The sequence below is a fragment of the Prionailurus viverrinus genome, chromosome C1 (genome assembly GCF_022837055.1).
Source record: "Prionailurus viverrinus isolate Anna chromosome C1, UM_Priviv_1.0, whole genome shotgun sequence".
Taxonomy (NCBI): domain Eukaryota; kingdom Metazoa; phylum Chordata; class Mammalia; order Carnivora; family Felidae; genus Prionailurus; species Prionailurus viverrinus.
The window spans coordinates 129,032,448-129,054,857 of NC_062568.1; the positions used below are offsets into that span (position 1 = coordinate 129,032,448).

General features: G+C 40.2%; 1 protein-coding gene across 2 annotated transcripts in view; it reads left to right on the plus strand.

The window, feature by feature from the left end:
• The window catches only part of FRRS1 (ferric chelate reductase 1), a 111,896-nt gene that overhangs the window by 23,630 nt on the left and 65,856 nt on the right, over positions 1 to 22,410 (plus strand). Inside the window, exon 2 of one of the 2 annotated variants that reach the window (XM_047869439.1) lies at positions 1,708 to 1,821. The gene's annotated coding sequence lies outside the window, so the exon portion shown is untranslated. Of the gene's footprint in view, positions 1 to 1,707; positions 1,822 to 22,410 lie in introns of those variants that run through there. The other variant, XM_047869438.1, reaches the window with a different exon arrangement.

Below are 22,410 nucleotides of genomic sequence, written 5' to 3' on the forward strand. Positions count from 1 at the left end.
AGGGCTCTGTGCTGACAGCTCAGAGCCTGGAGCCGGTTTCAGATTCTGTGTCTCCCTCTCTCTGACGCTCCCCCGTTCATGCTCTGTCTCTCTCTGTCTCAAAAGTAAATAAACGTTAAAAAAAAATTAAAAAAAAAAAAGCAGGACCTACACTAACACTAATATATATGGGATGCAGAACAAATATTCCAAAAATACCACCTATGACGTAGTGCCCTAAATTTTAGAAAAACAGCTTTATTAAATTAATTCCTCCGTCTCCAATATTAATATGTTGTTCCAATTATTAGATGCAAAATAAAAACAATATATTTTAAGTTTCACTAACAGAACTTCTATTCTCACTACTTATGTATAAAAATGAGATTTTTTAAAGTACTGTAGGTGTAAATAAAAAATAAGAATAACTAAATCCTGACTTATTCTCGCAATAAAGTATTATTAACCCATGGATAAATAAACTTTTTAAACACATTTAAAAATATTAGTCAACTTAAAAATTTGTGAAGGATACACGGCTTTCACATTTCTTTAAGGGCATGCAAGCAAAAACATTTGGAGACAACTGATCTAGGCAAATAACTATGAAAGGCTATATAAATCAATCATGCAACTCCTTTAAGGGAGCCACCATCTATTTTTAACTGTCCTGTTGGCAGATTTCAGCAGACAGCTGTATCAGATGGGTGGAGGCTGCCTGATGGTGTGGAAGAACACAGTGTTGGCCCACTTATTTTCAGTTGTGAAACCTTCCCTTCAAATCCTAAAACTTAAATAATGCAATTGAGGCGAACATTTTTATAGTTTGGGGTGGAAATAACTCCCATTCGTGCTGTATAACAGAGAGCATGGGGGTCCACAGGCCTTGATGGGCAACAGCTCTGATCCATTTTCTTCACAGCCTTCCAGTCTTTTATCTGTCCAGGAATCCTAGGTACTTATTATTATCAGTAATTAGGTGCTCCAGATCTCCCTGATGTGGTGTTGTTGACAAGTCCACACTGGAGGTTGGTTTTCAGTTCAGAATTGTCCCTAGATAGTTGGGGCTAAATCTCCAGCTTCCGGGAGCCCTAGGGGTGGAGCACCAGCGGTAGCTGACTTTTTAGGGTAGGCCATCTCGCTTCCCTCATGTTATTCTTAGAGGAGAAGGGCCTATGCAAACTGACCATAACTCCAGAACCATTGCTTTTTTCATTTCTCCCCCAACCACTTTCCCAGGGTTTGAATCTATCAGATCTCTCCAGGCGAGCAGGTTCAGTTTGGATTCTAGAAGCTGCTACTTCATGGACTTCCTACTGCAGTAAGCCTACTAGACCTCAGTAATGAAATCCTTGAAATATGCACAGTGACTTCTCCAGAGTGCATATTTGCCCCCAGGCCGGCTGGATTAGGGCAGAGACTGCCTCATTTGCCCTCTCAGCTCAGTTCTGTGGCTCAGCGCTGGGCATTGGTTCTTCCTTTATGCTTTTGCCATAACTTTATTTCATAAACCCCATGAGTTTCTCTGTCACTGGCTTGGATCAATACAATCCGGGCTTCCTATCTCAGGGAAAAGTCAGTAGGTATAGGGATCTCTTGTTTTCAAAAGGTCATGTTAGGCCACTTCATTTTTACAGAAAACCTATAACTGGAAAAAATTCAAAGAGAATTTTTGCTTTTATGAAAGAAAGTGAAAAATAATAAGAGCATTTGATGTTTGTTTTGCAGTGAACCATTATATAGAGGCAGCGTGCACCCCCAGCAATGAGAGTGGCCACTCCAAGCTCCTCCCTGGGAACTAAACTCAGCATCTCAAATCAAGCCGCCAGAGCTTTGAACTGTGTGAGCATCTGTGCTTTATCTTGACTTATTTTATGCATCTGTTACCAAGATGTGTCCTGAGGTATCAGAAAAGCCTAAGAGAAATTATTTTTGCATCTGGGAATACTCAAAACATTTTCCACATAAACGAATGGTAATTGCTTCTTTGCTTTATGCTATTCTGGCTCACAGAAGTTTTCATAGGAACACTCTACTTTTGATTAGCAGGGGAATCCAGGAGAAGGTCTCAAGTTACCTTAAGCAAAATTTCCCTCCCTATGGCTTTGCTAACAGGGTAATGAATTCTCACACACTTGTCCAAAGCTGACGGTGTATTGACCTTATAGGTACATAAGTAAAAGAGGATATTCAATTGACTTTGCAGAACAAAACCAAACCCCCCTGCCCAATTCCAAAGTTATCTTCTATTTCGTTTTTTAAAATATTTTATTTTATTTTAATTTTTAAAAACATTTTATTTATTTATTTATTTATTTATTTATTTATTTATTTATTTATTTATTTTTATGAGAGAGAGAGAGAGTGAGGGGCAGAGAGAAAGGGAGAGTGAGGGGCAGAGAGAGAGAGAGGAAGAGAGAGAGAATCCCATGCAGGCTTTGCACTGTCAGTGCAGAGCCTGAAGCGGGGCTCAAGCTCACCTGAAGTGGGGCTTGAACTCAAACAGATCATGACCTGAGCTGAAATTGGATGTTTAACTGACTGAGCCACCCAGGTGCCCCAGTTATCTTCTATTTCCTCATATTCTGGGACCATAGGGCAGATAAAATAATAATGCTAGTAGTAATAAAACTAAGCTGTGGTGGACTACTCTCATATTCAGATAAAACTGGAAACACTCTTAAATGGGAATGAAAGGCTTGAGTTCCACCTGTGTATTTGGCCTCTCTCTTTTATAGCAATGCTGACCCCCCCCCCCCACCCCCACTGCCATATCCAACTGATGGCAAATTTCTTTTTCAAAGTTTGTAGAGTCAGTTTGAAACATATTTCCCCATATTTCCCCCCAACCATACCACATCATATTCAACAAACTTATCCTTATATAATTCCAGTGCCTCTCTTGTCACCATTTTCTTCCCAAAGACCTCCCTCCTAGAACCTTATTTCCTCTGCTCCTCTGAGGACTAATCACTCTCTAGGCTGCTTATGGAGGTCATGATAATGGCAGGTCCTGGGGGTCTTCAACTACATAGTCTTCTGTAGGGTTAAATTCAGCGTGACAGGATTTCAGTTGTAATAAGATGTTAAGTGAGATTTCCCCCCGCTCTTGGCCCAGAATTATAAAGTACAGATGTGAGGACCAGAGACAGTTAATTCCCCATATTCTAAAGAGAGCCACCAAATAAGCCTCATACCTGCCTTTCAGGGCTTGAAGGAAGACTGGAGAGGTGAAATTTTGTCAGAGACAAATATCCAGCTGACATAATGGTGCATTTGACTGAGATAGTGATGGTGGAGGTGGTGAGAAGGGGTCAAATTCTGGTTGTATTTTGAAGGGAGAGTCAATTGGATTGGATATGAGGAAAAGAGGAGTCAAGCATGACTTTACATTTTTAGGCTACTGAAAACTGAAATTGAAAGTATGAAGTTGCCAGGGATGCCTCAGTGACCCAGTCAATAGAACATCTGACTCTTGATCTCAGGGTTGTGAGTTCAAGCTCCACATTGGGTGTGGAGCCTACTTACAAAAAAAAGAAAAGTATGAAGTTGTCATTAAATGATGTGAGGAAAATTATGGATGAAGCAGATTTGGAGAAGAAGATCAGGAGTTTAGTTTTGGACTTGTAGAGTTTGAAATCTGTATTAGAAATTCAAGTGGGGATGTCAAAAGGCAGTTGGATATAGGAATCTGGTGTTCAGTGTGGGGATCTGAGGCACTGATATAAACTTGGGAGTCCTGATTTTATAAATGGTGAGAGCTCCACTGAAATGCATGTAGCAAAGAGAAAAGTTTCAAAATGTCAGCTCTGGGGATACTCAACAATAAGAAGTGAAGATAAAATAAAACAAAAAACAAAACAGGAAAAGGGAACTGAGATGGAACAACCAATGTAGAGTTTGGAGGAAAAACAAGAGAGCTTGGCATGCTGGATGAGAACTAGAGGAAGGGTTTTCAGGAGGGGTATGAGGGAAGGGCTGTTGATGGATCCAGAAAGAACAAAGATTCAGTTGGTAATCCGATGAGAGCAGTTAGTGGGGCTGAGTGGGAGAGGAACTGAGGATGCCAGTAAGACAGTCCTTTCAAAGAGGTTTGCCCTAAGAAGGAGCAGAGAAAAGATGTGGTAGCTGGAGGAGGAGTAGGCCGTTAGGACTCTCTCTCTCTCTTTTTAAAATTTATTTATTCTTGAGAGAGAGCACCCAAATGAGTGGAAGAGGGGCAGAGAGAGGAGGACAGAGAATCCCAAGCAGACTCTGTGCTATCAGTGCAGACCCCAACTCTGGGCTGGATCCTACAAATGGAGAGATCATGACCTGAGCGGCAATCAAGAGTTGGATGCTTAACAGACTGAGCCATCCAGGCACCCCTTTGGTTTTTAATATCAGGGAAAAAAACCAGTATGTTTATTTACTATCAGTAGGACTCAGTTGAGTTGTAAAAACTGATGATATAAGAGAGAAAAGGGATATGTATCAGTCTAGGTCCTGGCAAGAAGCAGATGGTGTGCACAAGTTGGATAATTTGAACTTTTCTTTCTTTCTTTCTTTCTTTCTTTCTTTCTTTCTTTCTTTCTTTCTTTTTACTTTTTTAAAAAAAGCGTTTATTTATTTTTGAGAGAGAGTGCACATACCAGCAGGGGAAGTGTAGAGAGAGCGGAGGTGAGGGTGTGGACAGAGGATCCAAAATGGGCTCCGCACTGACAGCAGAGAACCCAGTGCGGGACTTGAACTCATGAACCAAGGATATCATGACCTGAGTGAAGTTGGATGCTCAACCAACTGAGTCACCCAGGCACCCCTAATTTGAAGTTTTAACAGGGATTATTTATTATACAAAATTATGATCAGAGTATAAAGAAAACAAAGGGATAGAGTAGTACCCTGGGGGTAAGTTACAGATTGGTATTAATACCAATTAGGGGAGGGGAAAAGTTACCAGAACCGTAAAAGGGGAGCTCTCTTAAGACCTACCTGTGCCATTTGGTGGATGGACTAAGCCAGCCCACAGGGAAGGAGCTGGAAAAATAAATTCCCACCTCCACTTTCCTCCCTCCTACACATCCCAAGCCCTTTCCTGGGCACCCCTGTCCTTCCCACTGGACAGAACAATATGGAAGCTGGAGGGCAGGGAAACCCATTGATTCAGGGCAGACTCTCTGGCAAAGAGTAGGGCAGGGGCAGGAGGAAAATGGATCTCAAAGGGCAAACAAAAAATTCTGCACAGGGAGAATCACTGGAGTGATGACCTTGAGTAAGTGAGAGAGGAAGAACCTGATGTACAAGTGGAGGGATTAGCTATAGAGTGGGAACACCTCCAGCTCCTGCTCAGGACAGAGAGAAGGCAGACTGCCAGGGTGCACATGCTGGCAGGTTGGGTGATGTGATGGTAGGAGTTTAGAAATGGTTTTCTTCTTTGATTCCTTCATCTTTCTCAGGGAGAGAAGAAGCAAGGTCATCAGCTTGAGCGTAAGGTATTTGAATGTGTGCATGGTATTAAAGAAGCTGGGCAATGCTTCTAGTTCTGAGTTGTTTGCTAGTTGGGGACTGCCTATACTTTTGTATTTCTGCCATTCATTTTTACTGTGCCATGCTCTCATAAACATACTCTCTTTTCTAGTCAGATCCATCTCCCAACTAGTGCCCTCCAAGCTTATGTATTTACATCCTTTTATCTGAAAACAAAAACAAAAACAGCAAAAAAACTGACACATCCCTTTGCTCATCTATTTTCCCTAATTCAAGGTATGTGTCCTTCATGAAGCCCTCTTTAACTACTCATCCCACACTGTCATTTCTCTTCAGTGTGCTCTACTTTGACTTGTTAACGCCACATATGCCTGGCTTTGTTTTCTAGTTGTTTCCTGTTATCCTTGGTCTCTGCACTTGATTGTAAAATCATCTATGGCAGGAATAATTTCCTTTTTGTCATCTTCCCATGACGATGAGCTTAGACTTATAATAATTGCTCATTGAATTGTTACTATACCCAATACCCACTCAGAACCTGCAGCAAATGTGTGTTTACCTCGCTGGCAATGAGTTTAATACAATATTTGTTTTTTAGCTATATAATCCAGATGAAATTGTGACTACCACTTGAAAGGGAAAAAAATGTCTTTTCCAATGGTGATTTTTAAATTTAGTTAAATAAGAAATAATAGCTGAATATGAACCAGATGCATTTGCTCAACATATTATAATTATTGCAGGAAAATATTCTGAGTTTGTTTTTATCTTATAAACCAGAGATTCTCAGTCCTGGTTGTATTGGTTGTGTACCTGAAGGCATTAGAAATTGAGCATCTGGGGGGCTCCTGGTTGGCTCAGTTAGTTAAGCGGCAGACTCACGTGGTTCGTGAGTTTGGGTCCTGTGCAGGGCTCCATGCTGACAGTGGGGAGCCTGCTTGAGATTCTCTCTCTCTTCCTCTCTCTGCCACTCCCCATGTGCATGCTCTCTCTCTCAAAATAAATAAATAAGATTACAAAAAAAAAAAAAAAGAAACGAAAAGAAAAGAAATTGAGCATCTGGGAGCCAAACACAAAAATAAGAAACTGAGCATCTGGGAGCAAGCTTAAGAGATGTTTGACTGAGTATGATCCTTTCTGCTTCCCTTCTCCTTGCTAACTCCTGTGAAACTAGTCACCAAGTTCTGATTGTAGGTTTGAAATGACTCTTAATTCTCTGGGCATCTGACACATAACCTGTTCCAAACCAAGCCTTCATATTCTCCCTAACGCACTGCACTCTCCTCTGATCTTCATGCACCTTCTGGATTCTGTCTCCTATCTACACACTCAATCCACCCAATTCTGTCAGCTCTACCTTCAAAATACAGTGTCCTTCAGACCTCATCATTTGTCCTGCTATCATGCTTTTCCAGCCCTCTAGATAAATGTGAATCATGGATTTCATATATATTATATATAACTGTTAGAATATGTTTTTTAATCATTTAAATCATTTAAAACCGTGAATTGGGGCTCCTGGGTGGCTCAGTCGGTTAAGTGTCCGACTTCAGCTCAGGTCATGATCTCATGGTTCATGAGTTCAAGCCCTACATTGGGCTCTGTGCTGATATCTGAGATCCTGGAGTCTGCTTTGGATTCTTTATCCACCCCCCCGCCTCTCTCCCCTTCCCTAACATGTGTGCGGGTGCATGAACGCATGCTCTCTCTCTCTCAAAAATAAATAAATAAAAAAAAAAATAAAACCATGAATTGTGTTGTTTCCCCACTCAGAAGTCCCCGCTGGCTTTCTATCACGCCTAGAGTAAAATCCATAGCCCTCACGGTGGTTACAAGGCCTGTTCTCCCTCTGACCTCACCACCCACCACCCTTTCCCTTTCTCATTGCACTGCAACCACACTGCCCATCTCGCTGATCCTTGAAAACAGCAAGCGTTCTCTCACTGCTTTTTCGTCCTGGAGTAAGCTTTTCTCCAGATTTCTGTGGGGCTCATCTTTTCAGTTAACTCAGCTCTCTCCTCACAGTATTTTTTTTTTTCTCCTCACAGTATTAACTCCTCAAACGATTGCATGTTATTGTGATTTGTGTGAGAATAGAGTTGGCAGAGGATAATGCTAGCATTGATCATTCCTCCAAGATTAGCTGTTTGTCATCTCTCTAAACATGACTGTTCAGGTTTCATAAGGCACTTCAACTTTCTACCTCTTTGGATGTTGTTTGGACACAATGGAATGTTATTCCTAGAAAAAGACCCCTAAAGACATGAGGCATTTTTACTTTTGCAAAACCAAACTGCCTTTTAGGATGTCCCAAGATCAAACGAATCCCAACATTGCCAGATATCAACCTCTCTGAGTGTGGGTTATTGAGAAGATGTAGGCTAATCACAGTCTTATTTAGATTTCTCAGTTTATATTTCAGGTAATAAAATTTCTCTGATAATAACACCTTTTTTTTGGAACACCTATAGAATTACCTCCTGTTTTATTAATGCCAGATCTACTTACTCTTACTGGATAATGCTATGAATTTCTGTCAAGTATATGTGTAAATACATGAATATATTTGTGGGCATGTATATATAGCACTAATTCTTTCTCCTTAATGTCTCTCATTTGTAGAAATAATATTCCCTGTTTAATTTGATACTTTTCTTCTAGGATTTCTCAATAGTGTCAATTCTGAGGTAGACTGGCTTTATAGCAGACTAAATATGATATTTTTAATTAACGTTGTGCTGACTCATTTGACTATTAGTACTTGATAAGTCTTTGTAGGTATGTATTTCAGGAGACCTTATTCCTTCTCCCTGAGACCCTCCTATTCTTCTAGAAGAATTGTGCAAAGAATACAGTGAACTGTCTCAGTCCTCACTCTTCAGGGGTAGATGCTTTGTGGGTAGTGCTTTGAGGATAGGTGGGTAGAAAGAGAGTAGTTACCTCCCTCTCCTTCCAGTGATCAGACAGAAAGGAAAACATGGGTAGCCATCAAGGGAGATAAATTTGCTTTTCTGTACTCAGTTGCTCAGAATACTGTCATCTACTGCCACCATGTGGGTATTTATAATTACTGATTTCAAACTTGAGTGTTTCCCTGTTGAACCTGGTCCTTAGCTGAAATACAAAGAATTCTAAGTTTGTTTTAGTGTTCTTCAGCCTCAGATTGGCTCCGAAGTCGCCTCCAGCTTCCTTGTACTCTCTGACCCACAATGAGTTTCCATTATTACTTTTTCTCTCCTTATGTTGCACTCTGTTAAAGCAGTACTAAAGTCATGCTGCTGATACTCTAAAGACTTAATTTTTAAGATTTTAATTAATTAATGACTTTTTTAATTTTAGAGAGAGAGGGCTTGTGAGAAAGGGGAGGTGGGGGGGGGGGTCCCAAGCAGACTCCATGGTCAGCTTGGAGCCCAATGTGGGGCTTAATCCCATGACCCTGGGACCATGACTTGAGCCAAAATCAAGAGTTGGCCACTTAACCACCCAGGTGCCCCAATGACTTTTAATTTTTAACACACCAGTTTGAGACAGAGAGACCCTAGAATGTTCCCCAATTATCTTTGTTTCCTGATATTCATGCCTGTGTACCCCCTTCACCTTGAGTGTGGGTGGGACCTGTGACTAGCTTCTAACCAATAGAATATGGCAGAAGCGATGGGCTGGCACTTCCATAATTACATTACATGGTATCATAACTTTCATATTGCTAGCTGACTCTCTAGATTGCCTTTTAGGCTTGCATGCATGAAGCAAGAAGCCGTGTTGGGGAGGCCCAGTGCAAAGGAACCAAGGGCCACTACTGGCTGCCAGTAGGCAAGAGACAGGGGCTCCAATCCAACAGAACATAGACAGTTGAATCCTGCTCACAACCACGCAAACCTGGGAGCAGATGATTCTCCCATGGAGCTTTTGGAAGAGATGCTAGCCCTGTTCTGGTACTTTGATTGCAGCTTCGTGAGAAGCCAAGGTCTGGGTTAAGCTATGCCCAGATTCTCTGAGATACTAAATGTGTGTTGTTTTTAGCAACTAAATGTGTGGCAATTTGTTATGCAGCAATAGCTAAATAATATACAGTTCTTTGGTTTTATTTATGTGACTCTTTTTTTAAAAAATTTTTTTTAACGTTTTATTTATTTTTGAGACAGAGAGAGACAAAGCATGAATGGGGGAGGGGCAGAGAGAGAGGGAGACACAGAATCGGAAGGAGGGTCCAGGCTCTGAGCCATCAGCCCAGAGCCCAACGCGGGGCTCGAACTTACGGACCGCGAGATCGTGACCTGGGCTGAAGTCGGACGCTTAACCGACTGAGCCACCCAGGCGCCCCTGTGACTCCTTAATTTATAGGATTGCAATATAGGTCCTTAGAGACTGTTCTTGGAAATAAATGTAATTGACAAGCACCACTCTGTGCTAGAATTGTCCATCCCTTCCTACAAAGGCTCTGTTACTGAATCAGCTTGTTGTGCCAGATTTCTCTAGGATAAGTTTTCTCTCAGGAGATACTTCAGCTATTCATACAGAGAGAGTTCTGTAGGGACTGCATATATAATTCCCCAAATAAGCTTGGACAGACTTAAATCAAGCAATGGGCACAACCTAACCTAAAGCTGAGATCACATACCTTATCGGATAATTTATCAACTTCCAGATACATTATACTATTGCAGCCATAGTGATCATGACTGATATTAAACTTTACTCTTAACTTTAAAAAATGCTTCATGCCAGGGATCAGTCATGAAATACTTGACTAAGAGTATGAACAGGGTGCTAAAAGGCAAGGGTGAGAATAGGGCGTATCTCCCTTTATCACAGACCATCAACTTGATCCTAGAATACAGCCAGCATTTTTTTTGTAAGTACACTAAATTTCATACACTGTATATCATGGGAGAGCCTGTTGTGTTATGTCAATGGCATGCTTCTGATAAGCCCGTCTGATAAATGTAAAGGAAGTTAACTTATAGTCGCTGGTAGTTTATTAACCTAAACTGCTCCTAGTGATCAGCTTTAGCTTTTCTCATAAAACATGGAGTTTTGTACGGCATTGCCATCAGAATCTGCAGTTTCTAGGATTTAATTTTCTCTTTTTTTTGAAAACCAGAGCAGCATTTATTCAGCTCTGATACAGAGGCTTAAATACATTTAAACTCAAAATGTGCTCATAAATTATCTTTTTGGGACAACTGAAGTAGGCTTGGCTGTGAAACCATGCTCAGTTTCAACCAAAGGGCAGGGGATGTCAGGGAGCCCTCTTGCTCAACAGTAAACTCCAACAGTTAAAACCAGAAATAGACAAGACCGCTGAGCTCATGCTCTAACTGAAATCCATTGTTCTTGTTTCTTATGGCACTTTCTTGAGGCATTGATGAAGATGTTTGACAATGACTGGAACATTCCAGTCACAGGACAAAAAAGACCTGATAGCAACAGAATGCCTAAGAGACCACATCTCTTTCCCTGCCCGTGATCACATGCCTAACACATATTGACTCCCACATATGATTACTTCCCTCTGCCTGCTTTCTTGCATGTACATGATCCCAGCCTCTCCCTATAAAACTCTAGGTGTCCATCTTGCAAGTAGAGAGGTCAGTTGTTGAGGCTTGAGCCTGCTGCCTCCCCTGGCTCCCAGCAATAGAAATGAATCCCTCCCTTTCTCTTTTCCATATCCCGTTTCTTAAGTTATTGGTTTCTCTTGCAACAAGTTTATCTGAGTTTTTTTCCGGCAACATCGTTGGCAAACCCAGCCAGGACCTATGCTTTCGATTTGTCCAGCCCCTTCCGATTCCTTGGGCTGGGGCAACTGGCCAGGGTAGCATGCTGTGACTTACCTGTTAGTTTCCTGAGTCAGTGGATGTGACAGATGGATCAGTAACAGAAAAGGGGAGGATGGCAGTTGTGTACAGTTCAGTGCAGACTTGATCAGTCTATAGAACTCCTGACAAGTGACTTCCTATTCAGAGCATAGTATACTCCAATATCCAACCCTACACTAGACTCTTCCTGAACATGAGCTTGCCCATGCTGCATCTTTTGATATGTCAGTCTTTATTTGCCACCTCTCACCACTATCCCTGGTTTTGGCATCTCAAAACAAAAACAATCTCCACTGTCCAAAAAGGTGTAGAAAACTTAAACCAGAGGCAATATTTAAATTTAGACAAGGTGCCATGATGGTTCCCCCAAAATTATTTTGGTTAAGAACCCCAATGCAATGACTGCAGGTGTGAGAAATAAGATCTAGTATCCCATGGAAGGAGCTTAGGACAAAATACAAAGCATATTGTGGTAGGTCCTCAATGTTTCTATAGAATAGGAAAGAGACAAAAAGACAAAAGCCGACATGCAAATTGGGCCAACACAACAGAGGTAGAGGTGGGTACAGGTATGTTATTAATGGACACACACATACCTACTGTGGGAGTGCTAATAATGCTGACTCCATCCTTGGCCCTCCATCTTGTTTATATTTGCACCATGACCTCTCTTGGGACAACATGTTCCAGGCCTCTTGGAGATTAATATACATACTTTAGAAATGCCCGCCAAAGCCAGGATTGGGGGAAGCTTGTTGTGGCCTCCCATGAATTTGTTAGAGATACCATAGTCTCTTTCCTTCCTGATGCACAAGTATGCCACAAGATCTAATTAAAGGTTAGCTGTCAGTTGGGTGCATACAAGCCCTTTGAAGTGTGTGTGAATTCTTTTGTTTCACTACAGTGGCCCTCCTCAAGTGTCTTTCACTCTATACAATCTGTAGACTAAGGTCTGGACTTTGTGGAGAGTAACTATGCAGTTGCCATGGATCATTCTCCACCCAATCCACCCCCTGTTAATAAGTTACCCTGAATAAAAGTCTGTGTAAACTGTTTGGAGTTGACTGCTTTGTTTTCCAGCCTCAAAGAGCCTTCTTAGTTTAGGGTATACCTTACTGTCTTTCCCCCACCTGGAACACCCAAAGCTGGGTTCACCTCATGATGAGTGTTGAGCCAAAAGACACAAATGGAATCAGAAAAGGAAGGGTCTTAATTGTTTTTTTTTTTTAAGTTTATTTATGTATTTATATTGAAAGAGAGAAGGAGTGTGTATGCATTGATCAGGGGAGGGGTAGAGAGAGAGAGAGAGGGAGAGAGAGGGAATCCTAAGTAGGCTCTGCACTGCCAATGCAGAGCCTGATATGGGTTCAAACCCATGAACCGTGAGATCGTGACCTGAGCCAAACTCAAGAGCCAGACACTCAACTGAATAAGCCATCCAGGTGCCCCAGGAAGGGCCTTAACTTGTAATAAGTAAAGAACATCTGGATCACTGCAAAGCATTTTCAATGGTAGGATCCAGAGAGACAATCAGAAATCATATTCTAAAGGGCTTTAACTGATACGTGTAGAGGTGGAAAAATAATTTTCCCTCTACCCTGTAGGGGTCAAGGGCAGGCTGTGCCAAGATGGACCTACTTTGGCATGAAGATTATTTTGAGTTAAAAAGCAACCAAACCATAGATCATGAAAAGCTCTCTACCTCCCCCCAAACTGTCTAAAAATAATTTAGATAGAGAATCTGCTCTAGGGAGAACTATCAACATAGACAACTGCATTATACTATGAATTAGGTATGGTGGCCAGGGAGGAACCTAGCTGGACCTCTTTGATTAAAGTCATCTATGTCCCTTTTTTTCTGAGTGGTACAGCAAACATTTGTTTGCCAAACATTTATTCTTTTTATTTTTTTTTAATTTTTAATGTTTTATTTTATTTTTGAGAGAGAGAGAGAGCAGGGGAGGGGCAGAGAGAGAGGGAGACACAGAATCTGAAGCAGGCTTCAGGCTCTGAGCTGTCAGCACGAAGCCCGATGTGGGGCTTGAACTCATGAACCATGAGATCATGACCTGAAGTCTGACACTTAACCGACTGAGTCACCCAGGTGCCCCTAAATACTTATTTTTTTTTTCATCTTCTTATGAGTTACATTCCTTCTTTTTAAAGTCCCAGACCCCTATACCCTTCTCCTTAGTTCAGGATGACATATATATCTCATTCTGCCTGACTGTCTTTGGAATTTACATGTCTGTGTGGATTCCTTGTATGTAAGAAGTTAAGTTTGGTTTGACCCAGTTAATCTGTCTCATGTCAACTTGATTCTTATTCCAGCTAGAAGGACCTTGAAATGGACAGGAAATTCTTGCTACCCAACAGTTGGTATAGCTGGTGGCAAAATACTTTCTTGAACTTGTTGGATACCACTCACCCTAGACACAGCTGTAGATGAGAGACAAACAGCTGGCAGAAGATAAGATTTCTTACCATGTCGGTCTCCTGGAATCTCTATCTATGGAATCTGATAGATAGTGGTAGAGTCCTTTTTCTCTCTTTCTAAATTTATGTTAGCAGGAGAAAATATTTTTGGAACCAGTTCCTTGCACTTAGTGATTCATTGATAGAATTTGGTAGAGCACTCTTTGGCTATTGATCCATTTCCTCCCAGAGATGGTCTTTGTTTTTCTTTGTGTCTTTTGTGTCTTATGTCATATGAAGGACAGAATGCAGGCATAAGTCTATAATCCTGCTGTTCGAGCTGGTCCCACAGACTGGTGAATTCACAATTCTTATCAGACCAGATTCTGTTTCAAGAAACTTTGCTATGGCTTGCAGGTTGTTGCTAAGGGACATCTTGGAAACCAAAGCTGCAAGATTGGTGGGCATAGGTTGAACACTTAAATTTCTCTTAGGCCCTCCTAGAAATGATCTTCAAAAGACATATATTCAGGGGCTAATAGAAGCCAAGGAATTGTGCACCCAGAAAAAAGGCTTTTGTTAAAATGTTGCACATAGACTTTACAAAGATAAATCTTTTGAATCCCACTTTAGTTAAAAACTCTCTTAGATTAAAAAAAGAGCAAATACAGTTTAAAAAGGAGGAAGGCCAATTCCTTGCTATTCAGGCTATAATTCTAGTTATTTGGGGAATTAGAAATGTTCTTGCCTTATGAATTTCTACAAAACCTATTTTTACCAATCCCCAAACATTGCCTATTCCTCTCAAAATGTTTGTGGATATTATAAAAGATCAAGATAATGGGATAAAATTGTCCTATACTTGCCAAAAAAAAAAGATTTTAAATTATTCCTCTATCTCTTGAAATTATAACTCTTATCTTGTCTTTAAAATGTAAATACAGTCCATAATTTCCTGAAACTGAAGGAAAAAAAAAAAGGAGGAGGGAAGAGGCCTTTTAAAAATACAAACTGATAAAATGTCTCTTGTGCCCAGACTTTAGCATCTCCATCAGACAGATATGCTTCAAGCATCCACCTTGGAGAAAACTTAGATACTCCATCTATGTCTTTATGTTGTAAATTTTCTACAGTGTATTAGCTAGGACCTGAGAGCGCTCACTTCTGCAGCATGTATGTAGAACGTGAGAGCCATTCTTTGAAATGCAAATTTTAGGGAGAAGTGTTTTCATTAGGGGAGAAAAAAAGTGAGTATTTGGAAATTGGATCTTTACTCTCCTCTCCACAAACATTAGTAAAACCAGTATGATTTTGTTTGCATCTTGTTTGCATTATATAGTATAAGATTTTGTTTGCACTTTATTTGTGTATTTGCATGGATATCCAAATACGTTGTATATGTGAAATATTTTCTCTACATCTGGCATTACTAACATTAATTTGTAAAAGAGCTCTATTTAATTGGTTTGAAGGTAAGTACTTGTAAGAATTGGATATTCTAAAACTCAGAAAGAAACTAACCCAAATGTTTTTCAAGTTCCCATAATCAAGGGAAAATATTCAATATTAAAGGTAGTTTAAGATTGTTGGTTTAATTAAAATAGACATGTCTTTAGAGTTATCAGCATTAAATATAAAACTTTTATTCTGCTTTTATGTACTAAAAGTCAAATAAGTTCATGTTATTTTTGTTGTAAAATTTGTCAGAAAAAAAAGAATAATGATTAATTTTGTCTAATGTCTCATGAGGTTTTACAGGTAGTGTAAGCATAATTGTTGAGAACAAGTAAATTAAATGGATATAAATAAGATAAAAGGGTTTGTAGGCAAACTTTTAAATAGTTTCCAAAATCTTTGGTAACCTGACACTTTAAAGTTTTGTTAACTTAAATAATGAGTAAAGTTATATTCATTAAATATCTAGATCATTTTCAAATAAGAAAAAATAATGAAACGTGAAGTACTGAACATAGGTTTATCTACTTTTATTACAAAGAAACTAAAGATAAATTTGTGTCTGTTAGCAAACATGTCTTACGCTTTATGAAAACATCATACTATGAAAAAGCACGTTTCTAGAAATTATGGAATATATTCATAAACTTTCCATTCTAAAGAATTCTGGTGTCGCAGTTCACAGTTATGTAGAAATGACCCCAAGGGTAAGTCACCCCAAGATGGGTCACTTCAGCATGAACATTATTTTGAGTTAAAAGCAAGCAAAACCCAGAAGATTCAGGAAAAGCTCTTTACCTCCCCTTCAACTGTCTGCTTGTGCCAGGAAGAGAGCTATTAACAGAGATCCCTCTTTACCTAAGAAACTTATCTGCATAATAGGGCAAACTTTGTTTTCCAAACATCTCCTCTCACCTTCCAGGCAATTGTCCTCCTCCCTTCTGTATCTTTAGACCCCTACCCTTCTCCTTAGCTCATATAAGCTTCATATTGCTTCACTGTCTTTGGACTTCCATGTTTGTGTGGATTCCCTGTATATACAAAATTAAATTTGATTTTCTGCTGTTAATCTGTGCCATCTCAATTTGATGCTTAGTCCAGCTAGAAGGACCTTGAAGGGGATAGGAAATTCTTCTGCTCTTCCTTTCCTCATAAAACCCCCTTGCTTTCACCCTACAAGTGGGCTACAACTTGGGTCACTCCGAATTTATCTGTGCTCCCTAAGTTGCAATTCTTTGACTGGAAATAATCACTTGTTTGCCTTATTGTGGCTCTTTATTTTCAGGTTAAGTAGTCCACGCAGGAAACTGAGTATACCATATCAGAACCATTGGAGGAAAACTAGGAGAAGGTAGAGTCACAGAAGCTAAGAAAAAAATATCAAGAAACTTGGAGTGACCAATGGTATCCAGTGCCACAAGACAATCAAGTAAAATGAGAGAAAATTTCCTTTTAGGTGGAGAAGGCTTACATTTTAATTGATGCATGGTTTGTTACTGTATTTAAACTTGTTTGTGCATCTGATGTGCAGTAAGCCAGTGTCTGAGACACTGGTTTTTGAAACAAAGAAAGCTTTATTATTGGAAAGGCAGCCTAGCAAAAAGGCAGGGGATTATTTTCAAAGCTGCCTTGCCATGTTGAATGTAGGGACAGCTTATATATGTTTGGGGAAGGAGGTGAATACATGAGAGGAGGGTGAAGTGTTTCTTGAAATCTTTGTGGGAGAGGACCTTGAAAAAGTCTGAAGGTATGCATTCTTCCAGACAATGAGGTGCCATTTGGGACCTGGTATGATCAGGTATTTCAGATAATTTCAAGACAAATGTTACTGTTTGGTCCCCATTAGATTTCTGTAATCAGTGGGCAAACAGGGAGTTGGAGTGGAAAAGTCAAAGTTAATGATTAATGAGATGTGCATAAAACAGAATTTAAGTAGGGAAAAAAACAGAATGTGGAGCTAAGTTAATGCAACTAAAGTGGCTATAGTTCTACTTATGCTTTGAAAACAGGTCTGGGAACCAAGTGTCTGGCCTCACCTCATGCTTACATTCTGCAATCTGGTCTACTGGCTCTACTTGAAATTTCTGCATGTTTACGTTGTGCGTTCTGACACTCAAAGTTCACCTGCAGTTACATGTTTAGATCTATTGATTAACTTTGTGGTATTTGGTAGCCAGCAGGATGGGTGGGCTGATTCTCCAACAGGTCACCCACTCTAAAGCAAAGCTGGTCAGAAAGCTCAGTCCTCTCACTCAGAGGTGTGAGATAATAGAAAATATGTACAGATTTTCCTCGACTTACTGCTACTGATCTATCATAACCGGTACTTTAGGAAACAAATAGGGAAGCTGTGGCCTGCTGTTGTGGCCAGCTGCTCACTCCTGGGGATTCTCCAGGGGGCTGGATAAATCTAAAGCATAGCTCCTGACTGGGTTTGCCAACACTGTTGCTGAAAAAACTTGGATAAACTAACTGGTTGCAGGAGAAGCCAATTGCTCAGGAGACTAGGGTTTGGAAAAGAGAAAGGGAGACATTTATTTTGGGTGCTGGCAGCTGGTGAAGTGGCAAGCTCAAACCTTAACAATCGACTTTTTTACCTGCAAGATGAATACCTAGAGTTTTATAGGGAGAGATTCAGTGGGGTACATGCAAGAAAGCAGGCAGGGAGCCTGTGACCATGGGTTGGAGTTGATATATGTTCTGCATGTGATCATGGGCAGGAAAGGGTGTGGTCTTCTAGGCATTCTGTTGTTATCAGGGCTTTTCTGGCCTGGCGATTGGAATGTTCCCATCATTGCCAAACATCTTCATCAATGCCTCAAGAAAGTGCCATAAAAATAAGAACGATGGGTTTCAGTTAGAGCATGAGTTAAGTGGTCTTGTCTATTTATGGTTTTAACTATTGGGGTCTACAGTTGAACAAGAGGGCTCGCTGGCTTATGATGGGGTTATGTTCTGATAAGCCCATTGTAAATTGAAAATATTGTAAGTTGAAAGTACATTTAATACCCTGAACCCACTGAACATCATAGCTTAGCCTACCCTACTTTAAATGTGCTCAGAACGCTTACATTAATCTACAGCTGGGCAAAATCATCTCACACAAAGCCTATTATACAATAAAGTGGTGAATATCTCATGGAATTTATTGAATACTGTACTGAAAGTGAAAAACAGAATGGCTGTATGGATACAGGATGGTCTGAGTAAACTGGTTGTTCACCCTCATGACTGGATGGCTGACCAGGAGCTGTGGCTGCGTGCTGCTGTTCAGCATCACAAGAGTATCACACCGCATATTGCTAGTCCAGGAAAAGATAAAAACTTAAAATTTCTTTTTTAATTTAATTTTATTTTTATTTTTTTATTATTTATTTTTTTATATGAAATTTATTGACAAATTGGTTTCCACACAACACCCAGTGCTCATCCCAAAAGGTGCCCTCCTCAATACCTATCACCCACCCTCCCCTCCCTCCCACCCCCCATCAACCCTCAGTTCTCAGTTTTTAACAGTCTCTTATGCTTTGGCTGTCTCCCACTCTAACCTCTTTTTTTTTTTTTTTCCTTCCCCTCCTCCATGGGTTTCTGTTGAGTTTCTCAGGATCCACATAAGAGTGAAACCATATGGTATCTGTCTTTCTCTGTATGGCTTATTTCACTTAGCATCACACTCTCCAGTTCCATCCACGTTGCTACAAAAGGCCATATTTCATTTTTTCTCATTGCCACGTAGTACTCCATTGTGTATATAAACCACAATTTCTTTATCCATTCATCAGTTGATGGACATTTAGGCTCTTTCCATAATTTGGCTATTGTTGAGAGTGCTGCTATGAACATTGGGGTACAAGTGGCCCTATGCATCAGTACTCCTGTATCCCTTGGGTAAATTCCTAGCAGTGCTATTGCTGGGTCATAGGGTAGGTCTATTTTTAATTTTCTGAGGAACCTCCACACTGCTTTCCAGAGTGGCTGCACCAATTTGCATTCCCACCAACAGTGCAAGAGGGTTCCCGTTTCTCCACATCCTCTCCAGCATCTATAGTCTCCTGATTTGTTCATTTTGGCCACTCTGACTGGCGTGAGGTGATACCTGAGTGTGGTTTTGATTTGTATTTCCCTGATAAGGAGCGACGCTGAACATCTTTTCATGTGCCTGTTGGCCATCCGGATGTCTTCTTTAGAGAAGTGTCTCTATTCATGTTTTCTGCCCATTTCTTCACTGGGTTATTTGTTTTTCGGGTGTGGAGTTTGGTGAGCTCTTTATAGATTTTGGATACTAGCCCTTTGTCCGATATGTCATTTGCGAATATCTTTTCCCATTCCGTTGGTTGCCTTTTAGTTTTGTTGGTTGTTTCCTTTGCTGTGCAGAAGCTTTTTATCTTCATAAGGTCCCAGTAATTCACTTTTGCTTTTAATTCCCTTGCCTTTGGGGATGTGTCGAGGAAGAGATTGCTACGGCTGAGGTCAGAGAGGTCTTTTCCTGCTTTCTCCTCTAAGGTTTTGATGGTTTCCTGTCTCACATTCAGGTCCTTTATCCATTTTGAGTTTATTTTTGTGAATGGTGTGAGAAAGTGGTCTAGTTTCAACCTTCTGCATGTTGCTGTCCAGTTCTCCCAGCACCATTTGTTAAAGAGACTGTCTTTTTTCCATTGGATGTTCTTTCCTGCTTTGTCAAAGATGAGTTGGCCATACGCTTGTGGGTCTAGTTCTGGGGTTTCTATTCTATTCCATTGGTCTATGTGTCTGTTTTTGTGCCAATACCATGCTGTCTTGATGATGACAGCTTTGTAGTAGAGGCTAAAGAAGTGGGAACCTCTGATATATAGCAAGTTGGGTCAGAAGAACAGATTACAAACTGGATTAGTGATTGGCAACTGAAGTGGGGGCAGTTCTGTAGGACAAAACCCTTAACCTGTAGGATCTGACGCTATCTCCAGGTGGATAGTGTCAGAATTAAGTTGTTGGACACCCAGCTGGTGTCACAGAGAATGATTTCGTGGGGGACAAACCCCCACATATCTGGTGTCAGAGTGTTTTGAGTGTGGTAGTAGCGCGAGAATAAAGGAGATCCACAGGAGGAAGAGTAAGGTTTTCCTTACAGAGGCTTTGTCAAACTTTTAATTGCTGCGCTCTTAAGCTGAAACAGCTACCTCGCCTGACATCTGCAGTAAGCCTGCCTTATAAACAAGAAGAACAAAAAAAAAAAAAAAAACCTGAATAAACTGACTCCTGAGGAAGTAGGTAATTCAGAGAACAGAAACTATGTAAACACAAAATTCAGAAAAGTTAAAGAACCTACTGAATCCAAAAACAGAAATAGTACAAACTTTAGGATATGGCAAAGAGCACACAGTGCATTTTTTATGAGACTGACGTGCTGCCTGTTTTACTAAGAATGCACTCTAATGCAATTTTTTTAGAGAAAGGAAAGGTAATTTAAAGTACTCAGAAAAAAATTGCAGAAGAAACCCATGCTCTAAATGAATTCAACCTAAAATAGGAAATACATTGATGTAAAGTAAAATGGAATGGATTCTAAGCAGTAGATGGGATGAGTAAGAAGCTGGATGATATTAAGGATATTGCATGGAATGCATGTAATTCTTCGCCTCATAAGAAAATAAAGATTATAAAAAAACCCCAAGGCAAAACAAACAAACATTCAACAGTATAGGAAAGGCATATTCTAAGCATGAAGCAACCCAAAATATGGCCTGATTTCTAATAATTGCTGGGAATGTAAGAGAACCCATTTTGTACGTTGTCCTACCGAGTGGTACTTGGGTTGAGACTTTGGAGACATAAATTAGGAATTTATCTTGACTCTTTAGTATTAAATTAAACAATATTAAAATAATCAATAATTATAAGGGCACCTGGGTGGCTCAGCCAGTTAAGGGTCTGACTCGATTTCTGCTTGGGTCATGACCTAGTGGTTCATGAGTTCAACCCCTGTGTTGGGCACTGCATTGACAGTGCAGAGCCGGCTTGGGATTTTCTCTCTCTCCCTCTCTTTGCCCCTCTTCCACTTGTGTGCATGCATGCTCTCTCTCAAAATAAAGAAATTAAAAAAAAAATCAATGATTGTAATAGAAATGCTCTTTTAGTTTTCAACTCTGAAATCAATTTATAAGCAGGGAAGACCTATTTACGGTTACAGAATAGATTATAAATGTTATCCACCTTTACCATGTAGAAGTTAATGACAGAAGATGGCAAGGGATAGGAAGGAAATATAAATAGAATGGTAGAAGTCCTATTATTCCCATACAGGAGAAATTCAAAGGATAATATCTATATTTGAAATAGAACTCTTGAGTATTCTATCACAAAAGTAGCTAGTAGAGGAACTACACATAGTGATACAATGATATAGAAGGTGAAGGTGAGCAGGGAAGAGTAGCAGGAAACTAATAAAAAATATATCAAGGGGAGTGCCTGGGTGGCTCAGTCAGGTAAACATCTGACTCTTGATTTTAGCTCAGGTCATGATCTCACAGTTTGTGAATTCAAGCCCTGTGTCGTGCTTGTGTTGCTGACAGTGCTGAGCCTGCTTGGAATTCTTTTTCTCTCTCCCTCTCTCTCTGCTTCTCCCTCCACTCAAAATAAATAAATAAACTTAAAAAAAATCAAGGTATTCAAGGTATTATATCAAGAAATAGTAGGAAGAGTATATTAAGAGAAATGGAAGTAACCACCAGAAGAACCAAAGCAGATATATGTGAAAGAATTTGCCTCTGGGTTAGGGAATCGGTGGACAATCAAACACAGAATGATTGCTTTTCACTCTATGGTTTCTGTACTATTTGCTTTTTAAAAACTTATGTGCATGTTTTGTTTTGATAAAATTTTTAAAAACTAAATGTTTAAAATTTAAAAAAAATGTTTATTTAGGGGCGCTTGGGTGGCTCAGTTGGTTAAGCATCCGACTTCAGCTCAGTCGTGATCTCACAGTCCGTGAGTTCAAGCCCCGTGTCAGGCTCTGTGCTGACAGCTCAGAGCCTGGAGCCTGCTTCAGATTCTGTGTCTCCCTCCCTCTCTGCCCCTCCCCTGCTCATGCTCTGTCTCTCTCTCTCTTTCTCTCAAAAATAAATAAAAACATTAAAAATTTTTTTAAATGTTTATTTATTTTTGAGAGAGAGAGAGAGAGAGAGAGAGAGCAAGAGAGAGGGAGGGACAGAGAGAGAGGGAGACACAGAATCTGAAGCAGGCTCCAGGCTCTGAGCTGTCAGCACAGAACCCGATGTGGTGCTTGAACTCAGGAACCAAG